Source organism: Mus caroli, chromosome 7 (assembly GCF_900094665.2).
Source record: "Mus caroli chromosome 7, CAROLI_EIJ_v1.1, whole genome shotgun sequence".
In the NCBI taxonomy this organism is placed as follows: Eukaryota; Metazoa; Chordata; class Mammalia; order Rodentia; family Muridae; genus Mus; species Mus caroli.
The window spans coordinates 141,036,848-141,051,929 of record NC_034576.1 but is presented as its reverse complement, the minus strand read 5'-3'; the positions used below and the strand labels follow the sequence as shown (position 1 = coordinate 141,051,929).

Sequence of the window (15,082 nt, the reverse complement as noted above, 5' to 3'; positions counted from 1 at the left end):
GAGGAGAGGAGAGGAGAGGAGAGGAGAGGAGAGGAGAGGAGGGTAAAGAAAACTGTAAAAAGGAACCAGCACGTGGCTCATGTCTTTAATCTTTAGCCACCTGAGTGGACTGTGCAGAGTCCATGATGAGTTCAAGGCCAGGGTGGGATATGCAGTGAATTCCTGGACTACAGAATAAGACCATGTCTCAAGACAGAAAAAATAGAAGAGGAGAGAAGAGGAGAGGACAAGAAACAGAGACCGAGGCAAAACCAGACCAAGGGGCCAAAGAACAGATAAGAACAGAATAGTAAAACAAAGATCATCTTTAAAGTTATAACCAGGACGACCAGAGACTGTCTCAGAGGTTTAGAGCACTGGTTGTTCTTCCAGAGGACACGGGTTATCACAGCACCTGCATGGAGAGCTATAACAAGAAAGTTTCCCATGGAGATTTTTTAACAACCACTTGAATTTCAAAGGACTCACCAGGTCTCTAGAAAACTAAATCCAGTTTATTGACCTCAACACATATCTAGTAAAACTATGAGACATCAAAGGTAAAGAAAAAAATCCTCAAGGCTTTCAGGCAAAAAAAAAAAAAAAAAAAAATCAATAAAGTTGCAGAAGCAAGAGCAGATAGGACTCACACTTGGGACACTGAGCTGGTACAGTGAGTGCATGTATGTCACCCCAGCACTTTGAGAGACTAAGGCTCAGGGACTTTAGCTCAAGGCCAGCCTGGGCTACAAAGTGAGACCCTCTCCCCTGACCCAGTGTCTTAGTTAGGGTTTTATTGTGAAGAGACACCATGACCACAGCAACTCTCGTAAAGGAAAAGATTTAATTAGGGCTGGCTTACCGTTCACAGGTTTAGTTCATTATTGTCACGGTGGGATACATGGTGGCACGCAGGCAGACACGAGGCTGGAGAGGTAACTAAGAGTTCTACATCTGGATCAGCAGGCATCAGGGAAGGAACTGTGAGCCACTAGGCCTAGTTTTGAGCTTATGAGACCTCCAAGCCCACCCCCTAGCAACACATTTCCTCCAACAAAGCCACACCTACTCTACAAGACCACACCTCTGAATAGTGCCACTCCCTATGGGCCAAGCATTCAAACACATGAGACTCTGAGGGCCATTCCTATTCAAACTACCATACCCAGGCTCATGGAAAACTTATAGGGGTCTCCTTGTCTCTGAAAGCTGAAGCTAGAGACATTTATAGAGCTAGGTAAAGGTTGCTGTCTCTGGAATTTAGCCTTGGCATAAAGGAACTATCTAGGTTCATCACCCAGGAGTGGGAACCACCTTTCCTTACCACAAAACTCCACTTAGTGGATGCAAATGGCAGGAAGGGGCTTGTAGCCTTGGGAGTGCCCCACCAGAACCCACGAGATGCAAGTGTGGACATTTCTGGTCAGCAGCAGAAGCTGGAATGATTGCACTGGCTCAGCACGAAACTAACCAACTAGCAGGGGAAAGCTGCCCCCTTACAGAGCACCTCACACAGGGCAGGGGCGCTGGCTCTGGGAACTGCAGGATGACCAAACTTGGATCCAGTGTCCCTGCTGAGGGCTTCTAGTCCCAGATCACACCTTCCTTCAGATAGGGACATACCAGATAAACCCAACTGGCAAACAATGTCCCCAAGCCACAGGCAATGGAAAACAGGAAGACTGAGTCAGGGGACATACCGCTCGTACAAGGCGACCAGAATGAGACTCTGGGTCAGAAAATAAGGATAAGTTGATAGCCCATTTTAATTAATTAATTTTGTAAGACAGAGTCTCACCATGTAGCCCTAACTGGAACTCATTAGGTAGGTCATGCTGGCCTCAAACTCACAGAAATCCTGCTTCTGCTTCCTGAGTGCTAGGACTAAAGGCCAGGCTGAGAGTTCTGTTTTAAAGCCCTGCTTCTGATACACATGGAGTGTTCACACAAGATGCTGTCCGCAGGGAATTTTTCGTCAGTCGAAAAGAACTCAGATGAGTTTTGTAGATTTTCTGTAAATCTAAAATTGAGGCATGAATGTAGAAGGGGGACTGTGAGAGGGAAAGGGGAGGTCTAAAGGGAAGGAAGGGAGGGAGAGGAACCCTTAAGAGAGTGAGACACAGAAGCAAAGGGGGGTGAACCTGAGAGGGAGGAGACAGAGAATGGAGAGGGGAGGGGGGTGGGAGTGGGGGGTTGGGGGGTGCGGGGGTGCGGCGGGGGGGAGGAGCAAAGGAGCAAATAAGAATGAAACATGGTTTCTGTGTCTGGGAATGACATAGTGAAACCCATTTCTTTGTATGCTAACCAAAACTAAAGTATAATTTTAACACCTGAATGAAGAAGCCATGGTATAACTCATTGTTTTGCATGATAATCTACAGCATTTTATTGAAAAATAAATGATTAGGGTCGGCAAGATGAGTCAGTGGGTAAAGAAAGGCACCTGCTGCCAAGTCTGATGACCCGAGTTCAATTACTACAATCTGCATGATGGAAGGGGAGAACTGACTTTTGAAAATGGTCCTTCAGCTTACACACACATGTACAGACACATAGTCACATGCACACAAATAAATACGTGTTTCAGCTTACACACACATGTACACAAATAAATACGTGTTTCAGCTTACACACACATGTACAGACACATACTCACATGCACACAAATAAATACGTGTTTAAAAAGTGAACTAAAACAAAATTGTGCAAAAATAAAACTTTGCCTTTTAGAAAAAGTGCATCAAGCCATGCAGAGTGCTATATGCCTTTAATCGCAGCACTCAGGAGACAGAGGTAGGAGAAGAAGGAGGAAGAAGAAGAAGAACATCAAGAAAGAACTTTTTTTATGAGAGTCAGAGCCTGGCAGCTGCCCGTGTCTCTCAGCAGGTGAATGGCTGAAAGGGCGACATAGCTACAATGGAACAAACGCTATTTAGCAATGAGAAAGAATTATTGCCTTAGATCAAAGTGGGTCAGCCCAGAAACACGGCACTCATGAAAGAGCCCAGACACAAAGGCACAGCCTGGTGGGTCTGTTCTTGTGAAGTGCAGAGGTTGAGCTAATGTGCCCAGGGAAGAGAGACACCTCTTCCTGTCAGGGCAGCAGGGCTGGGGAGGGCTTTGGGGATGGGGATCCTCTGGTGTGTGCCAGGGCTAGGGTATGTGTCCTTAGGTTTGGGCAACTCAAAAGAAAAGGTGGTTGCCACCAAGAGAGGCCACTGTGTAAATTGTATTGCCCCCCCCAAAAAAAAACTAAAAATAAAGCTTAGTTTAATGAAGCACTATACGTGCATTAACTATAAGTGCATTAATTTTTTCACTGACTTTGCTCACTACCCTTCAGGTTCCTCTAACAGCTGGCAGATGCAGAAGGCTTGAACTACATCTGCAGCCTTCCTTACCTGCACCCTGGGGGTGGGGGGTGGGGTGGGGGAAATAAAGTATGGATCTTCTCAAAGAGCTTAAAATGTACCGGGAGAGGCAGATGTATGTCCCCAAAAGATATCAAGAAGAGACACCAGTGTACAGATGGCAGCACGCATAGGAGTGGATGCTTACTGTCAGTGACCACTAGGGACATGCCAATCAAAACCAGTGGGGCACCACCTCGAAGCCACAGGATGGCAGGCGCCCACCGAATAAACAGAAAGCAAGTCTTCATGGATGCTGCAACCACTGGTAGGAATGGAAACTGAGGCAGGCACCGCGGAAACAGCAAGGTCGTACATCAAACAAGGCCATATGATCGTAAGCTCCACTCTGGGAGGAGGCAGTGGTTTTGGTTTGGGAGTTAGTTTTTGTTTTTGAAGAAGGTCTCAGGGCTGGGTGTGATGGCACATGCCTTTAATCCCAGCACTTGGGAAGCAGAGGCAGGCAGATCTCTGTGAGTTTGAGGCCATAGTAAGTTCCAGGCTAACCAGGGCTACAAAGTGATACCATGTTTCAAAACAGATAGATAGATAGATAGATAGATAGATAGATAGTCATGCAACTATGTTTATAGTGGACTCTGAATATAGACAGTATTAAAACAGTCTTAGCTATCCCCATAGCTGAGCCCACAGTGACACTGTACACAAGCAAAAACATGGAGAGACATACACATGTGCTGAAGGATAAATGCAAACAGATTGTGGTCCTCCTCAGCCTTAAAGGCTGGAGAGATGGCTCATCGGCTAAGAGCACTTGTTCTTCCAGAGTATACGATTTCAAATCCTAGCACCCATTGTCAGGCAGCTCACAACTGCCTGCAACCCCAGCTCCAGAGAATCCGATGCCCTCTTCTGGCTCTACTGACACCAGAGACATAAACACATGAATACTTTTTTTTATTAAAAAGAAGACAGAGGGGGATGCCAGCACCTCCCACTGCAGAATGGATGAGCCTTGAAGAGATGATGTCTGGTGAGACAAGCCAGTCACAAGAAGATCTACACTACAACTTCACTCCTGATGTCCCAGAATGGACAGATCAGAAATGATGGGAGCCTGGGAGGTCAATGGGGGTTGGCGTCTAAGGAGGATAAATAACCTTTCAGAGGTTTATTTTTTTATTGGATATTTTATTTATTTACATTTCAAATGTTATCCCCTTTCCTGACTCCCTTCCCCAGAAACTCTCTATCCCATCCCCCCTCCTCCTGCTTCTCTGAGGGTGTGCCCCCACCCATCCACCCATTCCTGCAAAGAAAGGACTGAAGGAGCTGAAGGGGTTTGCAACCCCATAGGAAGAACAACAATATCAACCAACCAGAGCTCCCAGAGCTCCCACCAACCAAGGAGCACACATGGAGGCACCCATGGCTCCAGCCACATATGTAGCAGAGGATGGCATCAATGGGAGAAGAGGCCTTTGGTCCCGTGAAGTTTCAGAGTTTTTTTTTTTTAATTCTACAGCCGGGTGGTGGTGACACATGCCTTTAGTCCCAGCACTTGGGAGGCAGAGGCAGGCAGATTTCTGAGTTTGAGGCCAGCCTGGTGGACAAAGTGAATTCCAGGACAGTCGGGGCTACACAGAGAAACCCTGTCTCGAAAAAAACAAAAAAACAAAAAACAAACAAACAATTTCTACTCCCTCTTAATGTGTGTGTTTGTGTGTCTACATGTGAAGGTTTCTATACAGAAGACAGTGTCCTATCTTCTGGAGCTGGAGCTACAGGCACTTACAAGATGCCCCAAATGGGTGCTGGGAACTGTACTCAGGCTCCCTCGTGATCAATGAGGTTCTATTCTATCAGAGGTTGCCAGCCTGCCAAGGGCCAATATTCTACAAGCTTCCCCCACCAGGTAGAACGTTTGTTAATGCAAAGGCGCCTGTGGATACAGTTACCTCCTGCCTTGGAACAGAAACCAGTTGCTGCTTCTCCCCTGCTGTGCTTGCTGACCCCTTTTGAGTGGTGGCACACCTTTTTATCAAAAAGAAAACACCTTATTCCTTTGTGCGACATCAGAATTATTCTTTGTTTCTAACACTTGGAAGAGCAGAAAGGGCTCTTAACTGCATAGCTGTCTCTTCAGCCCCTGAACCTTAGGTTTGCAAGACAAAAATAGATCTAGAGGTGGGTGACGGGGCGTGATGGTTTCGTAAAAGTGTAAATGTGCTTAATGCTACAGAACTGTACCCTGCTCAAGAGGCCCAGGTGTCAAATCTTATAATGTGCATATTTTGCCACAGTTAAAACACACACAGCCTACAAAGTCACCTCCAACCCCTCTTAAAGCTTGTGCTGCAATGGAATCCCTGGGGAGAGTGGGAGACAGCAGCTTCCTCTGACTCCTGAAAGGCCTTACTTCCCTGGGTAGCCCTACCTGCCCTGTCCCTGCCTTCAGGGCTCACGCTGGGATAAAAGGAGGCAGGAGTGCAGAGGGGGAATCCTGAATCTCACTTCTACTTGGGTTTGCTTCCTGGCTTACTTCCAACTCCTCTTGGGGTTTTAATCCAAATGCTACAGAAAACAAATCAAAACAAAACAAAACAAAACCAAAAACAACAAATCAGAAGATCTTTAGCCTTGGAACACACAGGATCCCCAGCCCTGGAGTTTCAGCTGCTCCTAGCGGTGGCAGTGGCAATGGCTTTCTGAGAGCTCAGTCTACTACTTATGTCTGATAGCTGAAGGGTGATTGAGATGGCCACCCTTTTGGGTTGTATTGCCCCAGTTTGAACATCAGGCTGTGTGGATCAGAGCTGCAGAGAGACCCAGAGTATGCAAGCATGGCTGTAATGTCAGCAAGGCTCCAGTGATTAAAGGACTGCTGTTGTCAGCTGCTCCAGGCTAGACCTGCCCCACCCCCACCCGCACCCGCACCCTGATCCTTCAGTCCCAGTAGGGACAGGTAATCCAACCTGGCTCACTAAGGAGGGGAATGAAGAAAGAGATACACAGCATGAAAAGGGAGCTGGGGCCTCACAGGGCAGACCAGGTGGAAGGTCCTTACGGACACCACAGTAGACCTTGCTCTTGAGTTCCACTTACTGCCAGGAACAGTTTAAGCCCCTCTGCAGCTCAGTTGAGCCCTTTTACTGAGACAGCTACACCAGGCAACAGCCTCTGTTCACTTCTATCTATTCCTGGACATCCACTAACCATAGTGCATAAGTAAGTACAGGGTATGCAGAGACCCAGTGGATATAGTAGGCTTGCTGGCCAGTGTGGGCTACACCCCAACCAAGCCTCCTATATTCTTAACACTCAAAGGAAACAGATAGCCAGTCCATGATTACAGTTAGCTGCATGCCTACCCCAACTCCAGGCTGTCACACCTGGATCCAAGCTCGGCCACCAGTTCCAGGAACACAGCCCTTGGTGCTGTCCTCTTCCCCAGCACCTTTCTAGGTTCCCACAGGCAACTGCACTAGGGGGTGAGCTCAGCAGAGCACACATAGCCCCTGAAAACACTTCCTTCCCAACCAATTGCTGACTCCCTAGAACACACATATGCTGGTGTAGGTGACCCACAGCAAACGCATGAACATAGAGTGGGCTTGGAATGTTCATCAAGAAGGGGTTGAAAAGTGTGGGGTGTCCATGGTGAGATAGTACTTGACAAAGAAGGAAATGGCACCATGCTAAGGACATTATGGAAAATCAAACAAGCCAATCCCAGACAGACAAAAGCCAGATGGCGCCACTCATGAGAGATCCAACATGGTCAAGCCAGATTGCAATGGTGAGCTTTAGAAGCAGGTATGTGCTCTAGGTGTCTACCATAGGACACCGTGGCTACAGCTGGTAATCGTCCATGATTGGCACTGGAAGTATTGTGAGCTTTGTGTGTGGCTTTTCTCATTGCTGCCACCCAGTACTAAGCCAAGGGGGACTTAAGGGAGGAGTGATTTTATTGTAGCTCAGTCTCACAGCAAAGGGGTGGGGAGGGTTGGGGGAGGCATGGCGGCTGGGGCTCTGAGGACAAGATGTTCACACAGGAGCCTGTGGGAGATGTTTCACACCGAAGCCATTATACTTAGAATCTGTTAAGAGGACAGACATCCTGAAAAGTGCTCTCACCTGCCGTAATAAAGGCAAAAATAGAAGAAGAGCCCATCTGGTTGTTCTGATGGAGAAGGCCATGCTGTTCTCACTAGAGACCTAGGCGAGGTGATGGCGAAAGATTCACGTAAAACCTCCTCCCGTAAGGGAAACAGGACGGTGCCTACAACGCTAATTATGACAGAGTTCCTTTTTCTCTTTTCACTTCATATAATAACAAGTTTTACTGATTTCATTATCAAGACAAGGTCCTAGTCTGTAGCCCACGACATATTTAGTATTGTGACACGATCATATTCTGGACACCACGTAGGTCCAGAACATACTATATAGCCCAGCCTGAACTCAAAGCAATCCTCCTGCCTCAAACTCTAGGGGGTGTGAGCCACCACATCCAGCAATACCTTTTGAATTATTATAGCATTTTTTCCATTCTCCTGGATTTTGAAATCACAAAGAATACAAACTTTGGTGCCCAAACCTCAGACCTTGAACTGGCTGGCTGACTGCCATCAGCTGCCACTAGGATCAGATTGTGGGTGGGAGATTCTTATGAGAAATGGGAGACGCAGGGCAGCAAAGGCCATTAGTGACAGACAGGTTCTCTGTTCCATCAGGACTCAGCCAACATCCACTTTCTCCTTTCCAAATCATACCATTTACTTACCTATTGTTTGAACAAGCTATGGTGGCTTATGTACAGCTGAAGATTCTCTTTTAAACTAAGGTTAGACCAGCGGTTATGGTATTTCCTTACAGCCACACAACTTGATTCTGCCAGGACAACCCCCGGGAAGGGGACACAGGTCCACAGGCACAGAAACCACATGGAACTGTGTGGGCTTGGCCAATGTTCTTCCTGCAGAAAACACTCTAATGTCTTCTGTGTTGGTGTGCCCCAAAGCTTGGTGAACCACACTCCTTGCCCCACCAGTGTAGAGTAAAATACTGCAGGCTATTGCTCTAAGGGTTTAAATTCACAAACACACGTTGGCTTCCTGAGAAAAGAGGGCCAAGAGGGCCTTGTTCTCGGTGTATTAATTGGGAACCTTGGTGGAAAGAGGACCCTGGCCTTCTTCACTCCACCTACAGGGCAAGCTGAAAGTACCCCCTCCCTCCCACAACTCTGCTCTCTAGTTTGGGCCCCACAACCAAGGCCAGAGCCTTTTCTGGCGTCCTGCTATTCTTCCAGAGAGCACCCAGATCTGAGTCACCACCACCGGCTTCACCACCAGCTTAACTGTATTTTCAGGCAGTCGGAAAAGAGGGCTTTGCGCATTTCACCATCTTGTGGGTAAAGCCTGAATCTAGCTGGGAAGCAGAAGGTTTGGTTTTTTTGTTTTGTTTTGGGTTTTGCCTTTTTAAAAAACCCCAACATTTTCTTTTTTAAGTAGGCAAGGTCAAATGGATAGGCAGATCCTTTTCCTAAGAAAACTGCCCAGGCCAGCGTCCTCTCACCAACTCCCAAACACAAGCAAATGGTAATTCGGTGGCCTTGCATATCCTCAGCATAGATCCCACTGCTGTGCGTTCATTCCGGAAACGGGAACACGGGAAAAATTTAAACCATCTGCCCAAAAATTAAAAATCTAAAAGGCCCGGCAGCACCATCCTGGAGGAGGTACTGTGAAGAGGACGAGTCCCCAGCGGCAGCGGCGGCGGCGGCGCACCTGCGCGTCCACACCCAGCGCAGCGTCACCGGCAGCTCCCTAGGCCTGCGCTGGGCTGGCCCTGCTCCCGCACACCGCGGGAAACCGGTGCGGTGAAATAAATTGCCAGTGGAACGCGAGAAATCTCCCAGAGAGGCAAAGACCCCAACTCGGGCAAGGCCTCTGGACCCCAGATCACCAGGGAGAGTCGAGCAAGCCCCGCCACCCTGCTCCATCCCCGTGCCATCCCGCTCCATCCCGGCGCCACCCCGAGAGTCGCTACCCTGCGCCATCCCCATACACCCTGGGCGTCGCCACCCTTTTCTATTCCGGTGCCATCTCCGCCACCCTGGGCGTCACCACCTTGCTCCATTCCGGTGTCATCCCCGGCACCCCAAGCCACCTACAGCCCGCAGCGCAGGGCATCCGCCGGCCCTGAATACTCAGTGCCAGGAGCCAGTGGAGCGTAAGGAGCCCTGCAAAGCGCGTCCCTCATCCCCTCCCAGGTCAACTGTGGGATGCGTGGGATCCTGAGGATCGCACCGCTGCTCACCAAGGTTCCCCTCGATCAGGCTTCGGGCGGCGGCGTCCGACGGTCGGGCTCAGCCATCGCAGTGGCGCTGCGGCGGGCGGGGGCCGCGCGTCACCACGGGCAGCGCCCCGAACCCCGGCCCGCCCCTGCGGGCGCTCCAGCCGGCGCCGGCCCAGCGTCGCCCGCCCCTTGGCTTCCCCAGATCGTTGCGCTTATTCCTTTAAGAAATAAGTCCTGGGTCCGTTAAAGTGAGAAATGACATTGCCGAAAATGACCCTGGTGATTTAGAGGCCCCCGCTGTGCTGTGTGGGGATCTAAAAGCCAGCCAGGTTAAATGTGCCTGCGGGTCGCCCAGGGCCACGCGCCTACGAGGGACTATCCGTGGTAGGAATCACTCACCCTCATTGCGTGCTGGATGTGAGCAGCCATGAGCAGCGCCCGCGAGTTGCACGTGGGTGTCCCAACCCTTAACCCTTTGCTTCCCAGCTCCAAAAGCTGCTTTCCAGGGCTCTGTAGGGAGAGAAACGTTTTTTCAGACTTCAGCAAACAAATGTTATCCGGATCCCAACACTCAGAGTTCTGTCCTTCCTGCTTCTCTTTGCCCCCGCCCCTTCTGATACTGGACATAGAACCTAGGGCCAAGAGCCCTGCCTATAAGCTGTATCTTCAGCCCTCTGTTCCCTCACGTTTGTTTGTTTGTTTGTTTTGTCCTGTGATAGTGTGTTCTAGTTTCATTTCTACTGCTGTATTAAAGTCCCAGATGAAAAGAAACTCAGGGAACAAATAAGTGTATTCCAGCATGCAATTCCAGGTTATAGTCTATCATTGTGGGAAAGGCAAGGCAGGAACTTCGAACAGCTAGTTACGTATATCTGCAGTCAAGGGCCGAGAGAAGTGCATACTCTCACTTGCTTATTCGCTTGTGTTCAACTCCCATTTCTTCGCTTTGGGGGTGGGGGTGTCCCCCTGCCTAGGGGATGATGCCACCCACATGGGGCTGGGTTTTCTCACGTTAATTTATTACATCCTCACAGAAATGCTCACAAGACTTCCCCATGTAGACAATCTCTCAGTGAGACTCTCTTCCGAGGTGACTCTATCTAGGTTGTGCCAAAAGACAATTAAAGGTAACTGTCATATCCAGACATTGTGGTGCATGCCTCTAATCCAAGAACATGGGAGACTGAGCACAGAATAACAAGAAACTTCACAAAACATATAAATATTCTGTCTGGGTGGGCCTTCACCTGACAGAGTGAGTTCTGAGGGTTGGATGACAGGATAGATAGATGCAGAGAGAGGGTGAGTACTGGAGCGAAGAGCTACTCAGGTAGACCACCATTCCGCAGAGTACACCACACAGTCAGCACGCACGCACGTACGTACGTACACGCATGCGCATGTACACACACACAGCGGCAAGTGGGGCGGGGTTGGGGGGCTCGTGTCAGGTGATCGGATCTCCAAGTAACAGGTCTCTAAGTGATAATACCAATGTGAGATCAGTGGACTGAAAATGAAAATCATATCCCAAATAAGGGTCTGCCCCAGTGAAGACAACTCATGGCTGGCTCCGGGAGGTACGGGTTGGGGCCACGGTGCAGACCAGGTTCAGAGCTCTTCTGTTTATGACAGGGTCTCGTGTAGCCAAACTGGCCTAGAACTTAAAAGTAGCTGAGGATAATACTTAATTTTTGTTTGCTTGTTTGTTTGTTTGTTTGTTGAGGCAGGTTTTCTCTGTATAGCCCTGGCTGTACTGGAACTCACCCTGTAGACCAGGCTGGCCTCGAACTCAGAAATCTACCTGCCTCTCCCTCCCAAGTGCTGGGATTACAGGCGTGCGCCACCACTGCACCGCTGATACTGAATTTTTGACTTCCTTGCCTACACCTCTCAAGTGGTGCTGATATTTAAAAAAAAAAAAAAAAAAACCCGGGGCCCCCCCACCCAAGCCCCTTTTTTTTTTTTTTTTTTTTTTTTAATTTGAGACAGATTTCCATGTAGCCCGGGCTGACCTTGAACTTGCTATACAACTGAGCTAACCTTGAAATCCTGATCTTCCTGCCTCTACCTCCCAAGTGCTAGGATTGAACAAGCACATCGAAATGGAAACAGTCTTGTACTTACCTGGTTTATTAGGCGGTTTGAATTATATCTAAATCATAGACACATTTGAAAAATCACAAGCTCTCTCAGTTTCATTGGCTACAATGGACCAAGTTTGATTTGTTTGCTAGCAGGGCATTGCTAATGACAGGTTCATGCCAATCTTTTCTTAAAGGTTTATTTTATTAATCACTTTGTGTGTGTGTGTGTGTGTGTGTGTGTGTGTGTGTGTGTGTGTGTGTGAATATGCAGAAGCTAGAACACACTGCAGCTGGAGTTACAGGTGGTTGTAAGCTGTGTGATGTGGGTACTGGGAATCAAACTTGGCTCTTCTGAAAGAGCAGCAGGGGGTCTCATAACTACTGAGCCAGCTCTCCAGCCCCTTACATTCCAATTTTAATCAATAATAATACTCTCCAGATTACACATAGTACTTCACACAACGATGGGGTAATGAGGAGAAGTAGTGATACAGGCTCAGGCGCAGGGAACCTTAGATAGGGTCCAGATAAGAAGCCTCACTAACCTGTGGGCACAGAGCCATTCAGGTACAGTGGTGTCAGGTTCAGCTCTGGTGACAGGCTTTCAAGGTACAGTTGGATTAGCATGGGCTACATGTCAGGAGCCACAGTTGGGCTGGAGCCTGAGGAAGGAGGCAGGAGTCCTTTCCTCTGACCGTTCTCCTGGGCAAGGGTCATGAAACTGATCAATCTTCCCTTCTGTGTCTTGGTATTGGGGCGCTTCTTCTTTTGTAGTCCTGGTAACAGGCTTGGATCTGCTGTGCTTGATAAGCCCGTGTGTCTCAAATTTCTGACATAATGTGGTACACTTTCAGGTATCATTATTGATTGGCATGACGGAGTTATTTACCAGTCTGTGTCTTCTGCTTTGCTGGCAGATGGTGGCTGACTCCTGGGTAAGCAGGATGTACAGGGTCAGTCTTCCTTGGCATTTATACTCAAAGTGAACTGAACTCTGGTCAAGGCTGTTGCTTTAGAAGGCAGAATAATTCAAGGCTCGGCACATTCCTCACGTTATGATAGATTCACACTTCTCTTAATACCACAGCACAGACGAACTGACTGACAGGGACTGACAGACAGCTCAGACAACAGGGAGTCATCATCCACAGTTCTGGAGACTGCAAGTCCAAGGTCAAACTGCTGATGAGACTCTTTCTTCAGCTTCACATGGCCATCTTCTTGCTATGTCCTCAAAAAGGTGTGTTTGTTTGTTTGTTTGTTTGTTTCTCTGTGTGGGCATGGCTATTCTGGAACTCACTCTGTAGACCAGGCTGTCCTCAAACTAAGAGATATACCTGCCTCGGCCTCGCAAGTGCTGGGACTGAAGGCGTGTGCCACCACCATCTGGCACATCCTGGTGTCTTAAGGACTATCTCCAAATAGTCGAATTGAAGTTGAGGATTCAACATATGACTGCTAGTGGCTTGCAGGAGACAATTCAGTTCGTAACAAGTCTCAAACATAGCTCTTCCTTTTTACAGTGGCATCTTGTGTTACACACCCATCTTCAAAGTTTATTAGATCCAATAATACCTAGCAATGTGGACATTTCTATTGTTATGGTCTTAGTGAAATATGAACTATGGTAGGATGGATCTGCTGAGATCCCATGTGGAAGCCATAAGTGGAGAATATAGACTACACAAACACACACACACACACACTATCCTCTTAAGATCTGTAACACAATGCTCTTCTGTCCCACAGCCACTTGGACCATGACTTCTACACTGTAACAAGGCCAAGTGGGAGCGTGATGTCTTGCAGCCTCCTCAACACTTCCCCTCTTCTGATCCCTACTCAGATTTACTTGGCAAACAAACGCATGCCCAAATTTAGTATATATTGTCCCCAAAGTTCACCTTTTGTGGTGAAAGATGTAAGTTGCAATATGCTGTCTCCTCTTACTTTATGGAATTGCCCCAGTCCCCTGTGCCCCCAGGAACTAGTGCTGTAGCAGGTTCCTGGTCTCTCATCCTGGCACGCCTGTGTCTTCAGCCAGGTGTCTCGGCAGCTGCCGCCTCTGGCCTGTGAGGCTTGTAGATGAGCTGTTTCTAATATATATGGCCAGTAGGGCTCTGTGTCACTGACCTGGGTCCCTCTGGACTAAACTGTGGCAAAGAGCAGAGTCTGCAGAGTTGGAAGGCTGTTAAATCAAGCCTGTGAGGAGATGGCGTATTCGTTACCTGCCTGGTGGCTGTCACAGAGTACCTGACAGTGAGACTTAAGGGAGAAGAGGTTAATTTTGGCTCACGGTTCAGAGGGAGACAGTCACACTGGTGAGAAACCATAGTGGCTGAAGAGGCTCCTGTTTTGTCAAGTCAGAATCTTCAGGAATGGCTTTTTTACAAATCTTGGAGGATTAGAAAGCAAAGAATTTTGGCCAGAACCAGAGGTGATTGATACCTTCAGGGCCCACGCCCAGAAGTTTGCATCTGCCTGCTAGGCTCCATCTCCAAAAGTTTCCACAAGCTCCTAAACCATCCTGCCACTGCTGGAGACAAGGTGTTCTCACCCAGGAGGAGCCTGTAGACCTCAGATCCAAACGCACTGCTGTCCACAGTGAGCGCAGGTTCAGGCTGTTACACTGTGACAGGTGGTGAAAGGGAACCTTTACCACCTCATTCAGGTGGCTGCAAAAACAGTGTTTGCTTTCAGAGCAGAGGGACAAACACCCAATCCTAGGTACAGAGCCAGCGCAGTCCAGTCCTCAGAGGACATACCAAAGATGGGGCATTTCATACCTGAGAAAGGGACCCGCATTTTATTTATTATTTTATTTATCTTAGATACAGTCTCATGTAGCCCAGGTTACCTTCATCTCCTCAGTGCTGGGATTACAAAAACACCATGCACAAGTCATTCATTTCTTTTCTCTCTCCTTCTCTCTTTTCTTTTTGAAAGTATCCAGAGAGAAAACAAAGAGCGTGCTAGGAAACCAACAGCTCACTAAGCAGAACACGTGGAAGACAGAAGGGACATCATCTTCTTAGAATTCCCAAAGACAGGAAGTCACTGTTCACCATGGCAGCACTTGCATTAAGGCCAAAATTGGTCCCTGTGTGAGGAAGACTCGAGAATGGTATGCATTTTTAAAAGAAAAAGAATTCCTGGGCCAGAACTTGGACAACTCAGCACTTAAGAGAATAAGGAAGGAAGGTGGCTGTGAGTTCAAAGGCAACCTCGGCTATAACGGAAGAAGAAGAAAAGCCGGGCGGTGGTGGCGCACGCCTTTAATCCCAGCACTCGGGAGGCAGAGGCAGGCGGATTTCTGAGTTTGAGGCCAGCCTGGTCTACAAAGTG

The 15,082-nt window shown here is 48.3% G+C and overlaps 1 protein-coding gene across 4 annotated transcripts in view; it reads right to left on the bottom strand.

Moving 5' to 3' along the window:
• Positions 1 to 9,743, bottom strand: part of Jakmip3 (Janus kinase and microtubule interacting protein 3) — a 118,826-nt gene extending 109,083 nt beyond the window's left edge. For all 4 annotated transcript variants that reach the window (XM_029479036.1, XM_029479039.1, XM_021167109.2 and 1 more), the window contains exon 1: positions 9,672 to 9,743. The gene's annotated coding sequence lies outside the window, so the exon portion shown is untranslated. The remainder of the gene's footprint in view (positions 1 to 9,671) is intronic.
• Between the last annotated feature and the right edge of the window lie 5,339 nt (positions 9,744 to 15,082).